Raw genomic sequence first — 20155 nt, forward strand, 5'->3', positions numbered from 1 at the left:
CGCGCGCATGCGGGGGGAGGGAATTGTCATTTTATGTGTGGCGGGGTGGAGACGGTAATGAATAAAGGCAGCAAGTATGAATTATGTACATGTGTACATATGTATATATCTGTGTATGTATATATATGTATACGTTGAAATGTATAGGTATGTATATGTGCGTGTATGGACGTGTATATATGTACATGTGTATGTGGATGGGTCGAGCCATTCTTTCGTCTGTTTCCTTGCCCTACCTCGCTAATGCGGGAGACAGCGACAAAGTATAACAGATATAAAATAAATGATATATATAAACGCCCATACACGCACATATACATACCTATTCATTTCAACGTATGCATACATATACATACACACACACACATTTATATATATATATATATATATATATATATATATATATATATATATATATATATATATATATATACTCTTACACATATTCATACCCGCTGCCTTCATCCATTTTTGTCGCCACCAGGCCACACAGGAAACAGCATCCCCCGACCCCAACCCTTCCAGCGAGGCAGCGCTGGGAAAAGATAACAAAGGCCACATTCGTTCACCCCAGTCTCTAGATGTCATGTATAATGTACCGAAACCACAGCTCCCTTTCCACATCCAGGCCCCACAAAACTTTCCATGGTTTATCCCAGCCGCTTCACACGCCCTGGTTCAGTCTATTGACAGCAACTCGGCCTCGGTATACCATATAGTTCCAATTCACTGTGTTCCTTGCACGCCTCTCACCCTTTTGTATGTTCAGGTCCCGATCGCTCAAAGTCATTTTGACTCTATCCTTCCACATCCAGTTTGGTCTCCCACTTCTCGTTCCCTCCACCTCTGACACATATATCCTCTTTGTCAATCTTTCCTCATACATTCTCTCCATATGTTCAAACCATTTCAACACACCTTCTTCTGCTCACTCAACAAAACTCTTTTTATATCCACACACCCCTCTTACCCTTCCCATACTTACTCGATCAAACCACCTCACACCACATATTGTCCTAAAACATTTCCTTTCCAACACATCCACTCTCCTCCGAACAACCCTATCTATAGCCCATGCCTCTCAACCATATAACATTGTTGAAACCACTATTCCTTTAAACATACCCATTTTTGCTCCGAGATAACGTTCTCGCCCTTCACATATTTTTCAACACTCCCAGAACCTTCGCCCCCTCCACATGTCTAAAACACTTCACTTCCTCTAGCTTTTCTCCATTCAAACTTACCTTCCAATTAAATTGCCCCTCAAACCTCCTGAACCTAATAACCTTGCTCTTATTCACATCTACTCTCAGCTTTCTCCTTTCACACATTCTACCAAACTCTGTCACCAACCTCTGCAGTTTCCCACCTGAATCAGCCACGAGAGCTGTATCATCAGCAAACAACAACTGACTCACTTCCCAAGCGCTCTTATCCACAACAGACTGCATAATTGCCCCTCTCTCCAAAACTCTTGCATTCACCTCCCTAACCGCCCCATCCATAAACAAATTAAACAACCATGGATATATCATGCACCCCTACCGCAGACCGACAATCACTGGAAACCAATCACTTTCCTCTCTTCCTTATCGTACACATGCCTTACATCCTTCGTAAAAACTTTTCACTGCTTCTAGCAACTTACCTGACATATCATATACTCTTAAAACCTTCCACAAAGCATCCCTATCAACTTCATCATATGCCTTCTTCAGATCCATAAATTCGACACACAAATCCATCTGTTTTTCTGTGTATTTCTCACATACGTTCTTCAAAGCATACACCTGATCCACACATCCTCTACCACTTATGAAACCACATTGCTCTTCCCAATCTGATGCTCTGTCTATGCCTTTATCCTCTCAATCAATACCCTCCCATATACATTCCCAGAAATACTCAACAAACGTATGCCTCTGTAATTTGAACACTCACCTTTATCCCCTTTGCCTTTGTACAGTGGCACTATGCAAGCATTCCGCCAATTCTCTGGCACTTCACCATGACCCATACAAGCATTGAATATCCTCACCAACCAATCAGCAGCACAGTCAGCCCCTTTTTTAATAAATTCTACTGCAATACCATCCAAACCCACCACCTTGCCGGCTTTCATCTGCAAAGCTTTCACTACCTCTTCTCTGTTCACCAAACCATTCTCCCTGACTGACTCTCTCACTTCGCACACCACCTCGACCCAAACACCATATATCTGCCACTCTATCATCAAACACATTCAACAAACCTTCAAAATACTCATTCAATCTCCTTCATCACTACTTGTTATTAATTCGCCATTTGCACCCTTCAACGATGTTCCCATTTGTTCTCTTCTCTCATGCACTTTATTCACCTCCTTCCAAAACATCTTTTTATTCTTCCTAAAATTTAATGATACTCTCTCAGCCATAATCTCATTTGCCCTCTTTTTCACCTCTTGCACCTTTCTCTTGACCTCCTGCCGATTCCTTTTATACATCTCCCAATCATTTGCATTACTTCCCTGCAAAAACCGTCCAAACGCCTCTGTCTTCTCATTCAGTAACAGCCTAACTACTTCATCCCACCACTCACTATCCTTTTCTGATCTGCCCAACTCCTACCTTTCTCATGCCACATTCATTTTTTGCAAAAGCCATCACTGCTTCCCTAAATACATCCCATTCCTCACCCAACTCGCCTTACGTTATTTGCTCTCAGCTTTTGCCATTCTGCACTCAATCTCTCCTGGTAGTTTCTCACACAAGTCTCCTTTCCAAACTCACTTACTCTCACCACTCTCTTCAGCCCAACATATTCTCTTATCTGAAAACCTCTAAAAACCTTCACCTTCGCCTCCACAATATAATGATCAGACATCCTCCGGCTGTGATATATATATATATATATATATATATATATATATATATATATATATATATATATATATATATATATATATATATATATCTTTTTTTTTTTTTGCTTTGTCGCTGTCTCCCGCGTTTGCGAGGTAGCGCAAGGAAACAGACGAAAGAAATGGCCCAACCCACCCCCATACACAATGTATATATATACACGTCCACACACGCAAATATACATACCTATACATCTCAATGTACACATATATATACACACACAGACACATACATATATATCCATGCACACAATTCACACTGTCTGCCTTTATTCATTCCCATCGCCACCTCGCCACACATGGAATACCATCACCCTCCCCCCTCATGTGTGCGAGGTAGCACTAAGAAAAGACAACAAAGGCCCCATTCGTTCACACTCAGTCTCTAGCTGTCATGCAATAATGCCCGAAACCACAGTTCCCTTTCCACATCCAGGCCCCACACAACTTTCCATGGTTTACCCCAGACGCTTCACATGCCCTGATTCAATCCACTGACAGCACGTCAACCCGGTATACCACATCGATCCAATTCACTCTATTCCTTGCCCGCCTTTCACCCTCCTGCATGTTCAGGCCCCAATCACACAAAATCTTTTTCACTCCACCTTTCCACCTCCAATTTGGTCTCCCACTTCTCCTCGTTCCCTCCACCTCCGACACATATATCCTCTTGGTCAATCTTTCCTCACTCATTCTCTCCATGTGACCAAACCATTTCAAAACACCCTCTTCTGCTCTCTCAACCACGCTCTTTTTATTTCCACACACCTCTCTTACCCTTACGTTACTTACTCGATCAAACCACCTCACACCACACATTGTCCTCAAACATCTCATTTCCAGCACATCCACCCTCCTGCGCACAACTCTATCCATAGCCCACGCCTCGCAACCATACAACATTGTTGGAACCACTATTCCTTCAAACATACCCATTTTTGCTTTCCAAGATAATATCTTCGACTTCCACACATTCTTCAAGGCTCCCAGGATTTTCGCCCCCCCCCACCCCCCCACCCTATAATTTACTTCCGCTTCCATGGTTCCATCCGCTGCCAGATCCACTCCCAGATATCTAAAACACTTTACTTCCTCCAGTTTTTCTCCATTCAAACTTACCTTCCAATTGACTTGACCCTCAACCCTACTGAACCTAATAACCTTGCTCTTATTCACATTTACTCTTAACTTTCTTCTTTCACACACTTTACCAAACTCAGTCACAAGCTTCTGCAGTTTCTCACATGAATCAACCACCAGCGCTGTATCATCAGCGAGCAACAACTGACTCACTTCCCAAGCTCTCTCATCCCCAACAGACTTCATACTTGCCCCTCTTTCCAAAACTCTTGCATTCACCTCACTAACAACCCCATCCATAAACAAATTAAACAACCATGGAGACATCACACACCCCTGCCGCAAACCTACATTCACTGAGAACCAATCACTTTCCTCTCTTCCTACACGTACACATGCCTTACATCCTCGATAAAAACTTCTCACTGCTTCTAACAACTTGCCTCCCCCACCATATATTCTTAATACCTTCCACAGAGCATCTCTATCAACTCTATCATGCGCCTTCTCCGGATCCATAAATGCTACATACAAATCCATTTGCTTTTCTAAGTATTTCTCACATACATTCTTCAAAGAAGAAAGTTAATAGTAAATGTGAATAAGAGCAAGGTTATTAGGTACAGTAGGGTTGAGGGTCAAGTCGATTGGGAGGTAAATTTGAATGGAGAAAAACTGGAGGAAGTAAAGTGTTTTAGATATTTGGGAGTGGATCTGGCAGCGGATGGAACCATGGAAGTGGAAGTGAATCATAGGGTGGGGGAGAGGGCGAAAATCCTGGGAGCCTTGAAGAATGTGTGGAAGTCGACAACATTATCTCCGAAAGCAAAAATGGCTGTGTTTGAAGGAAGTGTGGTTCCAACAATGTTGTATGGTTGCGAGGCGTGGGCTATGGATAGAGCTGTGCGCAGGAGGGTGGATGTGCTGGAAATGAGATGTTTGAGGACAATATGTGGTGTGAGGTGGTTTGATCGAGTAAGTAAAGTAAGGGTAAGAGAGATGTGTGGAAATAAAAAGAGCGCGGTTGAGAGAGCAGAAGAGGTTGTTTTGTAATGGTTTGGGCACATGGTGAAGAACTTGTGGATTTCTGTGCTGAAAGAAGACTAGTGATTGGGAATACCAGATTTAAAAAGAGATACATAATTATACGTATGTAAGTAGGAGAGATGGCCAGAGAGAACCATTGGATTACGTGTTAATTGATAGGCACGTGAAAGAGACTTTTGGATGTTAATGTGTTGAGAAGGGCAGCTGGAGGGATGGCTGATCATTATCTTGTGGAGGTGAAAGTGAAGATTTGTGGAGGTTTTCAGAGAAGAGAGAATGTTGGGGTGAAGAGAGTGGTGAGAGTAAGTGAGCTTGGAAAGAAGGCTTGTGTGAGAAAGTACCAGGAGAGACTGAGCGTCGAGTGGCAAAAGGTGAGAACAAAGGAGGTAAGGGGAGTGGGGGAGGAATGGAACGTATTTAGAGAAGCAGTAATAGCTTGCGCAAAAGATGCCTGTGGCATGAGAAAGGTGGAAAGTGGGCAGATTAGAAAGGGTAGTGAGTGGTGGGATGAAGTAAAGTTGTTAGTGAAAGATGAAAATGGCGTTTGGATGATACTTACAAGGAAGGATTGCCAATGACTGGAAGACGTATAAAAGAAAGCGGCAGGAAGTCAACAGGAAGGTGCAAGAGTTGAAAAAAAGGGCAAATGAGAGTTGGGTGAGAGAGTATTATTAAATTCTAGGGAGAATAAGATGTTTTGGATGGAGGTAAATAACGTGCGTAAGACAAGAGAACAAATGGGAACATTGGTGAAGGGGGCAAGTGGTGAAGCAATAACAGGTAGTGATGAAGTGAGGAGATGGAGTGGCAGATATATGGTGTTTTGATTGGGGTGGTGTGTGAAGTGAGAGGGTCAGGAAGGATGGTTTGGTTAAGACAGAAGAGGTAGTGAAAGCTTTGCAAATGATGAAATCAGGCAAGGCGGCGGGTTTGGATGGTATTGCAGTAGAACTTATTAAGAATGGGGGTGACTGTGTTGTTGACTGGTTGGTAAGGATATTCATTGTATGTATGGACTATGGTGAGGTGCCTGAGGATTGGCGGAATGGTTGCATAGTGCCATAGTACAAAGGCAAAGGAGATAAAGGCGAGTGTTCAAATTACAGAGGTATTAGTTTGTCGAGTATTCCTGGGAAATTATATGGGAAGGTATTGATTGAGAGAGTAAAGGCATGCACGGAGCATCAAATTGGGGAAGAGAAGTGTGGTTTCAGAAGTGGTAGAGGATGTGAGGATCAGGTGTTTGCTTTGAAGAATGTATGTGAGAAATACGTAGAAAAACAGACGGATTTGTATGTAGCATTTATGGATCTGGAGAAGGCATGTGATAGAGTTGATAGAGATGCTTTGTGGAAAGTTTTAAGAGTATATGGTGTGGGAGGTAAGTTGCTAGAAGCAGTGAAAAGATTTTGCCAAAGATGAAAGGCATGTGTACGAGTAAGAAGAGAAGAGAGTGATTGGTTTCCAGTGAAGGTCGGTCTGCGGGAAGGGTGTGATGCTCCCTTGGTTGTTTAATTTGTTTATGGATGGAGTAGTTAGGGAGGTAAATACAAGAGTTTTGGAGAGAGGGGCGAGTATGCAGTCTATTGGAGATGAGAGGGCCTGGGAAGTGAGTCAGTTGTTGTTCGCCGATGATACAACTCTAGTGGCTGATTCGATTGAGAAACTGCAAAAGTTGGTGACTGAGTTTGGGAGAGTGTGTGAAAGGAGTAAATGTGAATAAGAGCAAAGTTATCAGATTCAGTAGTTTGAGGGACAAGTTAATTGGGATGTAAGTTTGAATAGGAAAAATTGGAGGAAGTGGAGTGTTTTAGATATCTGGGAGTGGACTTAGCAGTGGAAATGAGTCACAAGTATGGGTATTTTTGAAGGAACAGTAGTTCTAACAGTGGTATATGGTTGCGAGGCATGGGTTATAGATAGGGTTGTACAGAGGAGGGTAGATGCGTTGGAAATGAAATGTTTAAGGACAAGTGTGGTGTGAGGTGGTATGATCGAGTAAGTAATGAAAGGGTAAAAGAGATGTGTGGTAATAAAAAGGGTGTGGTTGAGAAAGCAGAAGAGAGTGTGTTGAAAGGACTTGGACATATGGAGAGAATGAGTGAGGAAAGGTTGACAAAGAGGATATGTGTGTCAGAGGTGGAGGGAACAAGAAGTGGGAGACCAAATTGGATGTGGAAGAATGGAGTGAAATTTTTTTTTTTTTGAGCAATCGGGGCTTGAATATACAGGAGGGTGAGATGTGTGCAAGGAATACAGCGAATTGGAACGATGTAGTATACCGGGGTTGACGTGCTGCCAATGGACTGAACCAGGCATGTGAAGTGTCTAGAGTAAACCATGGGAGGTTTTGTGGGGTTTGCGGGGCCTGGGAGTGGAGGCAGAGCTGTGGTTTCGGTGCATTACATATGACAGCTAGAGACTGAGTGTGAACGAATGGGGCCTTTGCTGTCTGTTTTCCTGGCGCTACCTCGCTGAAGCAGGGGGTTAGCGATGCTGTCTCCGGTGCGGCTGGGTAGCACCAAGAATGGATGAAGGCAAGCAAGTATGAATATGTATGTATATGTGTGTATGTGCATGTATATGTATGCATACGTGTGTGTATGGGCGTACATATATATATATATATATATATATATATATATATATATATATATATATATATATATATATATATATATATATATATATATATGCTCTGTACATGCCTTCACCCTCTCAATCAATACCCTCCCATATAATTTACCAGGAATACTCAACAAACTTTTTTTTTTTTTTTTTTTTTGCTTTGTGGCTGTCTCCCGCGTTTGCGAGGTAGCGCAAGGAAACAGACGAAAGAAATGGCCCAACCCACCCCCATACACATGCCTTGATTCAATCCACTGACAGCACGTCAACCCCGGTATACCACATCGCTCCAATTCACTCTATTCTTTGCCCTCCTTTCACCCTCCTGCATGTTCAGGCCCCGATCACACAAAATCTTTTTCACTCCATCTTTCCACCTCCAATTTGGTCTCCCTCTTCTCCTCGTTCCCTCCACCTCCGACACATATATCCTCTTGGTCAATCTTTCCTCACTCATTCTCTCCATGTGACCAAACCATTTCAAAACACCCTCTTCTGCTCTCTCAACCACGCTCTTTTTATTTCCACACACCTCTCTTACCCTTACGTTACTTACTCGATCAAACCACCTCACACCACACATTGTCCTCAAACATCTCATTTCCAGCACATCCATCCTCCTGCGCACAACTCTATCCATAGTCCACGCCTCGCAACCATACAACATTGTTGGAACCACTATTCCTTCAAACATACCCATTTTTGCTTTCCGAGATAATGTTCTCGAGTTCCACACATTCTTCAAGGCTCCCAGAATTTTCGCCCCCTCCCCCACCCTATGATCCACTTCCGCTTCCATGGTTCCATCCGCTGCCAGATCCACTCCCAGTCTCTCCTGGTACTTCTTCACACAAGTCTCCTTTCCAAGCTCACTTACTTTCACCACTCTCTTCACCCCAACATTCTCTCTTCTTTTCTGAAAACCCCTACAAATCTTCATCTTCGCCTCCACAAGAAAATGATCAGACATCCATCCAGCTGCCCCTTTCAGAACATTAACATCCAAAAGTCTCTCTTTCACGCGCCTATCAATTAACACGTAATCCAATAATGCTCTCTGGCCATCTCTCCTACTTACATACGTATACTTATGTCTATCTCTCTTTTTAAACCAGGTATTCCCAATCACCAGTCCTTTTTCAGCACACAAATCTACAAGCTCTTCACCATTTCCATTTACAACACTGAACACCCCATGTACACCAATTATACCCTCAACTGCCACATTACTCACCTTTGTATTCAAATCACCCATCACTACAACACGATCTCGTGCATGAAAGCTGTCAACACACTCACTCAGCTGCTCCCAAAACACTTGCCTCTCACAATCTTTGCTATCATGACCAGGTTCATATTGCACCAATAATCACCCATCCCTCTCCATCCACTTTCAGTTTTACCCATATCAATCTAGAGTTTACTTTCTTACACTCTATCACATACTCCCACAACTCCTGCTTCAGGAGTAGTTTCTAATAGTGATACTTTCAGATTCAGATTCTCTAATATTAAGAGATACAGTTACATATTAGTCCACTCAAATACGTCGTTACATATTGCTCCACTCAAGTACGTCTAATTACATATTACTCCACTCAAGTACGTCTAGTTACATATTACTTCACTCAAGTACGACTACTTACACAGTACTCCACTCAAGTACGTCTAGTTACATATTACTCCACTCAAGTACGTCACGATGCCTTAAAGTAGTTCAGAACATATAAGAAATATAAAAGTGACAAGTAATGATGATCAACATCACTTTCTATGGAAACATAAGCGTCATATTTCTATCATGTGACTCTCCTTGTAGCTTAAAAAGGCCATTTGTACAAAGGGGTAAAAGGTCAGTCATATTCCTGGGTTACACAACGTTAAAAATAGCTACGCTGAGCATGAACTGTGTACACTAGAGGCACAAAGGTCAACTGTGTCTCGTATAACGTAGGAAAATAATAAAAATAAAAGGTCAGCTTCGTATTGCTCAGGTTAGACGAGTTTATCTGATAACAAGAAGGCCAATTATATAGTGATCGAGGTGAGTGTGACGAGCGAGACATAATAGTGCACTCATAAGGCATAGCTAAGGACGAAGCCTGTGTGCAAACGTTCATCTTAATGACCTTAGCTGACGCTTCAACACAAGTGGACCTTAACGTCACCAACATTGATGGAGAAATATCGTGAAACACGGAAGTCGTGTTTCAAAATAACATGGCTAGTGTTTCAATGACGAAGAAAACGAAACACCGCTCAGGATAGAACTGAAAATTCACAAGACAGCAATACAACAATTAATTACAATGAAACTAACGAAAAATGTAGACATTTTATACCCCACCCCCAGACCCAGCTTAATGTAAACCTGAGAAAAGAATGTAATGAAACTTTACACCAAAATGTATCACTAAGGACACATGAAACTTTATACCACAATGAATCAATGAGGACACATCAAACTTTACACCACAATGTATCACTGACGACACATGAAACTTTACACCAGAATGCAACCCTGAAGACACATGAAACTTTACACTAAAGTGTATCCCTGAGGACACATAAAACTTTACATTAGAGTGTATATCGAAGTACACTTGAAACTTTAGAGTGCATCAATGAGGACACATGAAACTTTTCACGAGTATATCCCTGAGGACACTTGAAACTTTACACCAGAATGCAACACTGAAGACATATGAAACATTATACCAGAGTGTATCCATAAGGACACATGAAACATTACACCAGAGTGTAACCCTGAGGGAGCATGAAACTTTACACCAGAATGTAACCCTGAGGACACATGAAACATTACACCAGAAAGTAACCTTGAGGACACTTGAAACTTTACACCAGTGTAGCCCTGATTAAACATGAAACGTTACACCAAAAAGTAACCATGAGGACACATGAAACTTTAAAACAGAGTGTAACCCTGAGGACACATGATACTTTACACCAGAATGTAATCCTGAAAACACATGAAACTACACCAGAGAGCATCCCTGAAGACACATGAAACTTTACACCGCAGTGTATCCCAGACACATAAAACTTTACATGAGAGTGTATATCTGAATACACAGAGGGTATTCTTGACGACACATGAAACTTTACACCAAAGTGTATCCCTGAGAACACATGAAACTTAACACCACAGCGTATCCCTGAGGACACATGAAACTTTACACCAAAGTGTATCCCTCAGGACACATGAACTTAACATCCAAAGAATATCCCTGGGGACACAAGAAACTTTACACCATAGTGTATCCCAGAGTACACATGAAACTTTACACCGAAGTGTATCGCTGAGGACACATGAAACTCTACATCCAAAGTGTATCCCTGGGGACACATAAAACTTTACACCGAAAAGTATCCCTCAGGACACATATAACTTTACACCAGAGTGTATTCCTGAAGACACATGAAACTTTATACCAGAATGTAACCCTGAAGACACATGATACTTTACACCAAAGTGTATCCCTGAGGACACATGAAAATTTACACCAGAATGTAACCCCGAGGACAAATGAAACATTACACCAAAGTGTAATCCTGAGGACATATAAAACGTTACACTAGAGCGTATCCATGAGGACACATGAAACATTACACCAGAATGTAACCCTGAAGACACGTGATATTTTACACCAGCGTAACCCATAGGACACATGAAACTTTACACCAGAATGTATCCCCAGAGGACATATGAAATTTACTCCAGAGTGTATCCCTGAGGACAAATGAAACATAACATCAGTGTATCCCTAAGGACACATGGAACATTACACCAGGGTGTAACTTAGAGGACACATGAAACATTACACCAGAGTGTATCCCTGATGACACATAATACTTTACACCGGAGTGCAACCCTTAGGACATATGAAACCTTACACCATAGTATAACCCTGAGGACACATGAAACTTTACACTAGAGTGTAACCCTGAGGACATATGATACTTTAAACAGGTGTAATCCATAAGACACAAGAAACTTTACACCAGAGTGTATCTCCGAGGACACATGAAACTACACCAGAATGTAATCCTGAAGACACATGAAACTTTACATCAGAGTGTAACCTGGGGACATATGATACTTTACAACAGTGTAACCAATAAGACACATGACACTTTACACCATATTGTAACCCTGAAAACACATGAAACTTTACACCGGAATGAACCGCTGAGGACACATGAAACTTTACACCTGAATGAAATCCTAAGGATACATGAAACTTTACACCAGAGTGTATTCCTGAGGACACATGAAAATTTACATGAGTGTATCTCTGACGACACATGAAACTTTACACCAGAGTGCAATCCTGAGAAACATTAATTTTTACACCAGTACGTCCATGTCGATACATGAAACTTTATACCAGAATGTTTTCATGAAAACACATGAAACTCTAGACTAGTATATCACTGAGGACACGTGAAACTTTATACCAGATTGTATCCCTGAGGACGCATGAAACTTTACACCAGTATAACCTTGAGGACACATGAAACTTTGCACCAGAATGTAACTCTGAGGACACATGAAACTTTACATCAGAGTGTAACCCTTAGGACAAATGTAACATTATACCAGAGTGTATCCCTGAGACACATGAAAAATTACATCAGAATGTAACCCTGGGGACACATGAAACATTACACCAGAATGTAACCCTGACACGTTATACCAGAAAGTAACCCGTGAGGACACATGAAACTTTACACCAGAGTGTAGCCCTGAGTACACACGAAAGTTTACATCAGAATGTAACCCTGAGGACAAATGAAACTTCAAAACAAGAGTGTAACCCTGAGGACACATGACACTTTACACCAGAATGTAATCCTGAAGACACATGAAACATTACACCAGAGAGTAACTCTAAGGACAAATGAAACTTTACACCGTAGTGTATCCCAGACACATGAAACTTTACATCAGAATGTATATCTGGGTACACATGAACCTTTAAACTGGAGTGTATACCTGACAACACATGAAACTTTACACCATAGTGTATCCCTGAGGACACATGAAACTTTACAACAAAGTGAATCCCTGAGGACACATGAAACTTTACACCAAAGTGTATCACTGGACACATGACCCTTTACATTAAAAGTGTATCCTTGAGGACACATGAAACTTTACACCAGAGTGTATCCCAGACACATGAAACTTTACATCAGACTGTATATCTGGGTACACATGAAACTTTAAACTGGAGTGTATTCGTGACGACACATGAAACTTTACACCAGTGTATCCCTAAGGACACATGAAACTTTACATCAAAGTGTATCCCTCAGGACACATGAAACTTTATACCAAAGTGTATCCCTGGACACATGAAATTTTACACAAAAGTGCATCCCTTATGACACATGAAACTTTACATCCAAGTGTATCCCTGGGGACACACGAAACTTTACACCAAAGTATATCCCTGAGGACACATAAAACTTTACACCAAAGTGTGTCCCTGAGGACACATGAAACTTTACATCCAAAGCGTATCCCTGGGGACACATGAACTTTACACCAAAATGTATCCTTCAGGACACATATCTTTACACCAGAGTTTATTCTGATGATATATGAAACTTTCCACCAGAATGTAACCCATAAGACACATGAAACATTACACCAGAGTGTATCCACGAGGACACATGAAACTACACCAGAATGCAATCCTGAAGACACGCGAAACTTTACACCAGAATGTACCCTGAGGACACATGATACTTTACAACTGTGTAACCAATAAGACACATGACACTTTACACCAGATTGTAACCCTGAAGACACATGAAACCTTACATAGGAGTGAATCACTGAGGACGCATGAAACTACATCTGAATGAAATCCTAAGGATACATGAAACTTTACACCAGAGTGTATCCCTAAGGACACATGGAAATTTACATGAGTGTATCTCTGACGACACATGAAACTTTACACCAGAGTGCAACCCTGAGGAAGCATGACACTTTACACCAGTACATCCCTGTGGACACATGAAATTTTATACTAGAGGGTTTCCATGAAAACACATGAAACTTTAGGTCAGTCTATCCCTGGGAACACATGAAACTTTATACCAGATTGCATCCCTGAGGACACATGAAACTTTACATTAGTATAACCTTAAGAAAACATGAAACTTTAAATCAGAATGTAACTCTGAGGACACATGAAACTTTACATCAGAGTTTAACCGAGGACAAATGTAACATTATACCAGAGTGTATCCCCGAGGACACATGAAACATTACATCAGTGTAACCCTGAGGACACATGAAACATTACGTCAGTGTAACCCTGAAGACACATGAAACATTACACCAGAATGTAACCCTGGCACATTACACCAGAATGTAACCCTGAAGACACATGAAAATTTACACTGGAGTGTAACCCTGAGTACACATGAAACTTTGCACCAGAATGTAACCCTGAGGACACATGAAACTTCAAAACAGAGTGTAACCCTGAGGACACATGATACTTTACACCAGAATGTAATCCTGAAGACACATGAAACATTACACCAGAGAGTATCCCTGAAGACACATGAAACTTTACACCGGAGTGTATCCCATACACATGAAACTTTACATCAGAGTGTATATCTGGGTACACATGAAACTTTAAACTGGAATGTATCCCTGACGATACATGAAACTTTATATAAAAGTGTATCTCTGAGGACACATAAAACTTTACACCAAAGTGAATCCCTGAGGACACATGAAACTTTACACCTAAGTGTATCCCTGGACAATGAAACTTTACACAAAAGTGCATCCCTGAGGACACATGAAACTTTACACCGGAGTGTATCCCTCAGGACATATGAAACTTTACACCAAAGTGTATCCCTGGACACATGAAACTTTACACAAAAGTGTATCCCTGAGGACACATGAAACTTTACACGAGTGCATCCCTGAGGACACATGAAACTTTACATCCAAGTGAATCCCTGGGGACAGATGAAACTACACCAAAGTGTCTCCCTGGGGACACATAAACCTTTATACCAAAGTGTGTCCCTGAGGACACATGAAACTCTGCATCCAAAGCGTATCCCTTGGGACACATGAGCTTTACACCAAAGTGTATCCTTTAGGACATATATAACTTTACACCAGAGTTTATCTCTGATGACATATAAATCTTTACACCAGAATGTAACCCAAAGTGTATCCCTGAGGACACATAAAACTTTACACCAAAGTGTGTCCCTGAGGACATATGAAACTTTACACCAAAGTGCGTCCCTGAGGACACATAAAACTTTACACCAAAGTGTGTCCCTGAGGACACATAAAACTTTACACCAAAGTGTGTCCCTGAGGACACATGAAACTTTACATCCAAAACGTATCAATGAGGACACATGAACTTTACCCCAAACTGTATCCTTCAGAAAACATAAAACTTTATATCAGAGTTTATCTCTGATGACATATGAAACTTTACACGAGAACATAACCCATAAGATATATGAAACTTTACACCAGAGTGTATCCCCGAGGACACATGAAATTACACCAGAAAATAATCCTGAAGACACATGATACTTTACACCAGTGTAACCCATAAGAAACATGAAACTTTACACCGGAATGAATCGCTGAGGACACATGATACTTTACACCAGATTGTAACCCTAAAGACATATGAAACTTTACACCGGAATGAATCGCTGAGGACACATGATACTTTACATCGGTGTGACCTATAAGACACATGATACTTTACACCGGTGTAACCGATAAGACACATGATGCTTTACACCAGATTGTAACCCTGGAGAAACATGAAACTTTACACCGGAATGAATCGCTGAGGACACATGAAACTTTACACCTGAGTGAAATCCTAAATATACATGAAACTTTACACCAGAGTGTATCCCTAAGGATAGATGAAAATTTACATGCGTACCTCTGACGTCACCTGAAACTTTACACCAGTGTAGCCCTGAAGACACATATAACTTTACACCAGAGTGTAACCTCAGAATACACGAAAATGTAAATCAAAGTGTATCCCTGAGAACATGAAACTTTACATCAAAGTGTAACCCTAAGAACACATGAAACTTTAAACTAGAATGTGTCTCTGAGGACACATGAAACTTTGCACCAGAGTGTGTCCCTAAGGACATGTGCAACTTGACACCAGATTGTAAGCCTGAAGACAAATGAAACTTTACACCGGAATGAATCGCTGAAGACACATGACACTTTACACCGGAGTGAATCTGAAGGATACATGAAACTTTAAACGAGAGTGTGTCCCTGAGGATACATGAAAATTTATATGTATATCTCTGACGACACCTGAAACTTTACACTAGAGTGTAACCCTGAGGAGACATGAAACTTTACACGAGTACATCCCTGTGGACACATGAAACTTTATACCAGTGTTTCCATGAGAACAAATGAAACTTTACAACAGTACATCCCTGAGGACACATGGAACTTTTTACCAGTATAATCTTAAGGACACATGAAACTCTACACCAGAGTGTAACCCTGAGGACACATGAAACTTCAAATCAGAGTTTAACCCTGGGGATAAATGTAACACCATACCAGAGTGTATCTCGGAGGACACATGAAACTTTATACCAGAATGTAACCCTGAGGATATATGAAACACTACACCGGAATGCAACCCTGAAACTTTACACTAAAAAAGTAACCCAGAGGACACATGAAACTTTACACCAGAATGTAACCCTGAGGACACATGAAAATTTAAACTAGAGTGTATCCCTGAGAACGAATGAAACTTTACACGAAAATGAGGACATTTGAAACTTTACACCACAGTGTATCCCTGGACAAATGAAACTTTACATCAACGCGTATCCCTGAGAAGAAATGAAACTACACTAGTATAGCCCTGAGGACACATGTAACATTACACCAGAATGTACCCTGAGGACACATGGAACTTTACACCAATATGTAACCCTGAAGGCACATGAAACATTACACCAAAGTGTATCCCTCAGGACATATGAAACTTTACACCAATATGTAACCCTGAGGACATATGAAACATTACATCAAAGTGTATCCCTGAGGACACATGAAACTTTACACAAGAGTGTATTCCTGGGGACACATGAAATCTTACACCAGAACGTAACCCTGAAGACACATGAAACATTACACCAGAGTGTAACCCTGAGGACACAAGTATCTTTACACCAGAGTGTATTCCTGATGACAAATGAAACTTTACATCAAAGTGTATCCGTGAGGATACATGAAACTTTACACTAAAGCATATCCCCTGGGGACGCATGAAACTTTACATCATAGTGTAACCACGAGGACACATGAAACGTTTCACCTGTATATCCCTGAGGATACATGTATCTTTACACCAGAAAGTAACCCTGAGAACACATGAAAATTTGAACTAGAGAGTACCCCTGAGGACACATGAAACTTTACACCAGAATGTAACCCTGAGGACACATGAAACATTACACCAGAGTGTAACCCTGGGGACACAAAACTTAAAGCGAAAGTGTACCCCTGAGGATACGTGAAACTTTACACCACAGTGTAACCCTGAAGGCTTATGAAACATTACGCCAGAGTATAACCCTGAGGAGACATACAACTTTACTCCAGTATATCCCTGAGGACACATGAAACTTTACACCAGAGTGTAACCCTGAGAACACATGAAAATTTAAATTAGAGTGTATCGCTAAGGACACATGAAACTTTACACCAAAGTGTAACCCTGAGAACACATGAAAATTTAAATTAGAGTGTATCCCTGAGGATACATGAAACCTTACACCAGAAAGTAGCCCTTAGGACACATAAAACATTACACCACAGTGTAATCCTGAGGACACATGTAACTTTACACCAAAGTGTATCCCTGAGGACGCATGAAGCTTTACACCAAAGTGTATCTCTGAGGACACATGAAACTTTACATCAAAGTGTATTCCTGGGGACACAGGAAATTTTACACCAGTGTAATCATGAAGACACATGAAACATTACGCCACAGTGTATTCCTGAGGACACAAAAAACATTACATCAGAGTATATCCCTGAGGACACATGAAACTTTATAACAGAACGTAACCCTGAAGACACAAGAAACATCACACCAGAGCGTAACCCTGAGGACGCATGTGACTACGCCGGAGTGTATCCCTAAGAACACATGAAACTTTACACCAGAGTGTATCCGTGAGAGTACATGAAACTTTACACTAAATCATATCCCCGGGGACGCATGAAACTGAGAGTACATGAAACTTTACACTAAAGTATATCCCTGGGGACGCATGAAACTTTACACCACAGTGTATCCTTGAAGACACATGAAACATTACACCAGTGTGTATCCCTGAGAACACATTAAACTTTAAACCAGAGTGTAACCCTAAGGACATCTGAAAATTTACATCAGACTGTAACCCTGAGGACACATGAAACTTTACACCAGTGTAACCCTGGGGAGACATGAAACGTTTCACCAGAATATCCCTGAGGACACGAATCTTTACACCGGTGTTACCCTGAGACATGAAAATCTAAACTAGAGTGAATCCCCGAGGACACATGAAACTTTACACCAGTGTAACCCTGGGGAGATATGAAAGTTTACACCAGTATATCCCTGAGGACACATGAAACTTTACACCAGTGCAACCCTGAGACATGAAAACCTAGAGTGAATCCCTGAGGACACATGGAACTTTACACCAAAGTGTATTTCTGAAGACACATGAAACTTTACTCCAAAGTGTAACCCTGAGGACACATGAAACCTTACACCAATGTGTATCCCTAAGGACACGTGAAACTTTACACCATAGTGTATCCCTGACGAATATGAAACTTTACACCATAGTGTATCTCTGAGGACACTTGAAACTTTATATCAGTGTGTATACCTGAGTACATATGAAACTTTAAACTAGAGTGTATCCCTGAGAACAAATGAAACTTTACACAAGTGTATCCTTGAGAACACATGAAATTACACCAGAGGGCATCCCTAAGGACACATGAAACTGTGCACCGGTGTATCCATGAGGACACATGAAACTTTACACCAAAGTGTATCCCTGAAGGTACATGAAACTTTACACCAAAGTGTATCCCTACGGACACATGAAACTTTACAGCGAAGTGTATCCCTGAGGACACATGAAAATTTATACCAAAGTGTATCCCTGAGGGCACATGAAACTTTACACCATAGTGTATCCCTGAGGACACATGAAACTTTACATCAGGATGTATACCTGAGTACCTATGAAACTTTACACGAGCGTATGCCTGAGGACAGATGAAACTTTACACTAGAGTGCATACCTAAGCACATATGAAACTGTTCACCAGAATGTATCCCTGAGGACACATGACACTATAAATCAGGGTGTATACCTGAGTACACATGAAACCTTAAACAAGAGTGTATCCCTGAGAACACAAAACTTTACACGAGTATATCCTAAAAACACGAAGCTTTACACTAAAGTGCATCCCTAAGGACATATGAAACTGTATTCCAGAGTGTATCCCTGAGTACATGAAAATTTACACCAAAGTCTAACCCTGAAACATTCATGAAACTATATACCGACTATAACCATGAGGAAACATGAAACATTCACTAAACTATAACCCTAAAACATGAGACATGTTCCTCCCCTCCTGTGCGTCTCTCCCATCCTGCACATCCTTTTCTCATATGCACATTCCTTCCCACCTACACTTCCCTCGCCACCTACACTTCCCTCGCCACCTACGCTTTCCTCGCCACCTACACTTCCCTCGCCACCTATATTTTCCTCACCATCTACACTTTCCTCGCCACCTACACTTTCCTCGCCACCTACACGTACAAGGCCTGGCTCCCCCTCCACCCTGGTCCTACTCCATCACACTCCCCTCTACACACTATACTTTCCATGTCGCTTTAACCTTCCCGCCCGAGCCTGCCAGCCAGCTTGCCTGCCTGCCAACCTGTCAGCCAGCCTGCACGAGCCTGCCAGCCAGCCTGCCTGCCAACCACCCTGCCCGAGCCTGCCAGCCTGCGTCCCAGCCTGCCTGCCTGCCCGAGCCAGCCAGCCAACTGCCTGTCTGCCTGCCTGCCAGCCAGCCTGCCCGAGCCTGTCAGCCTGCCTGCCAGCCTGCCTGCCTGCCCAAGCCTGCCTGCCTGCCTGCCTGCCTGCCTGCCTGTCAGCCCTCCTTCCTGCCTGCCAGCCCAAGCATGCCAGCCAGCAAATCTAATTGCCTGCCTGCCTGAGCCTGCCAGCCAGCCAGCCTGCTTGCCAGCCAGCCAGCCAGACAGCAGGCCTGCCTGCCTGCCCGAGCCTGCCTGCCTGCCTGCCCGAGTCTGTCAGCCAGCCAGCCTGCCTGCCAGCCTGCCAGCCATCCAGCCTGCCAGCTTG

Source organism: Panulirus ornatus, chromosome 12 (genome assembly GCF_036320965.1).
Source record: "Panulirus ornatus isolate Po-2019 chromosome 12, ASM3632096v1, whole genome shotgun sequence".
NCBI lineage: Eukaryota > Metazoa > Arthropoda > Malacostraca > Decapoda > Palinuridae > Panulirus > Panulirus ornatus.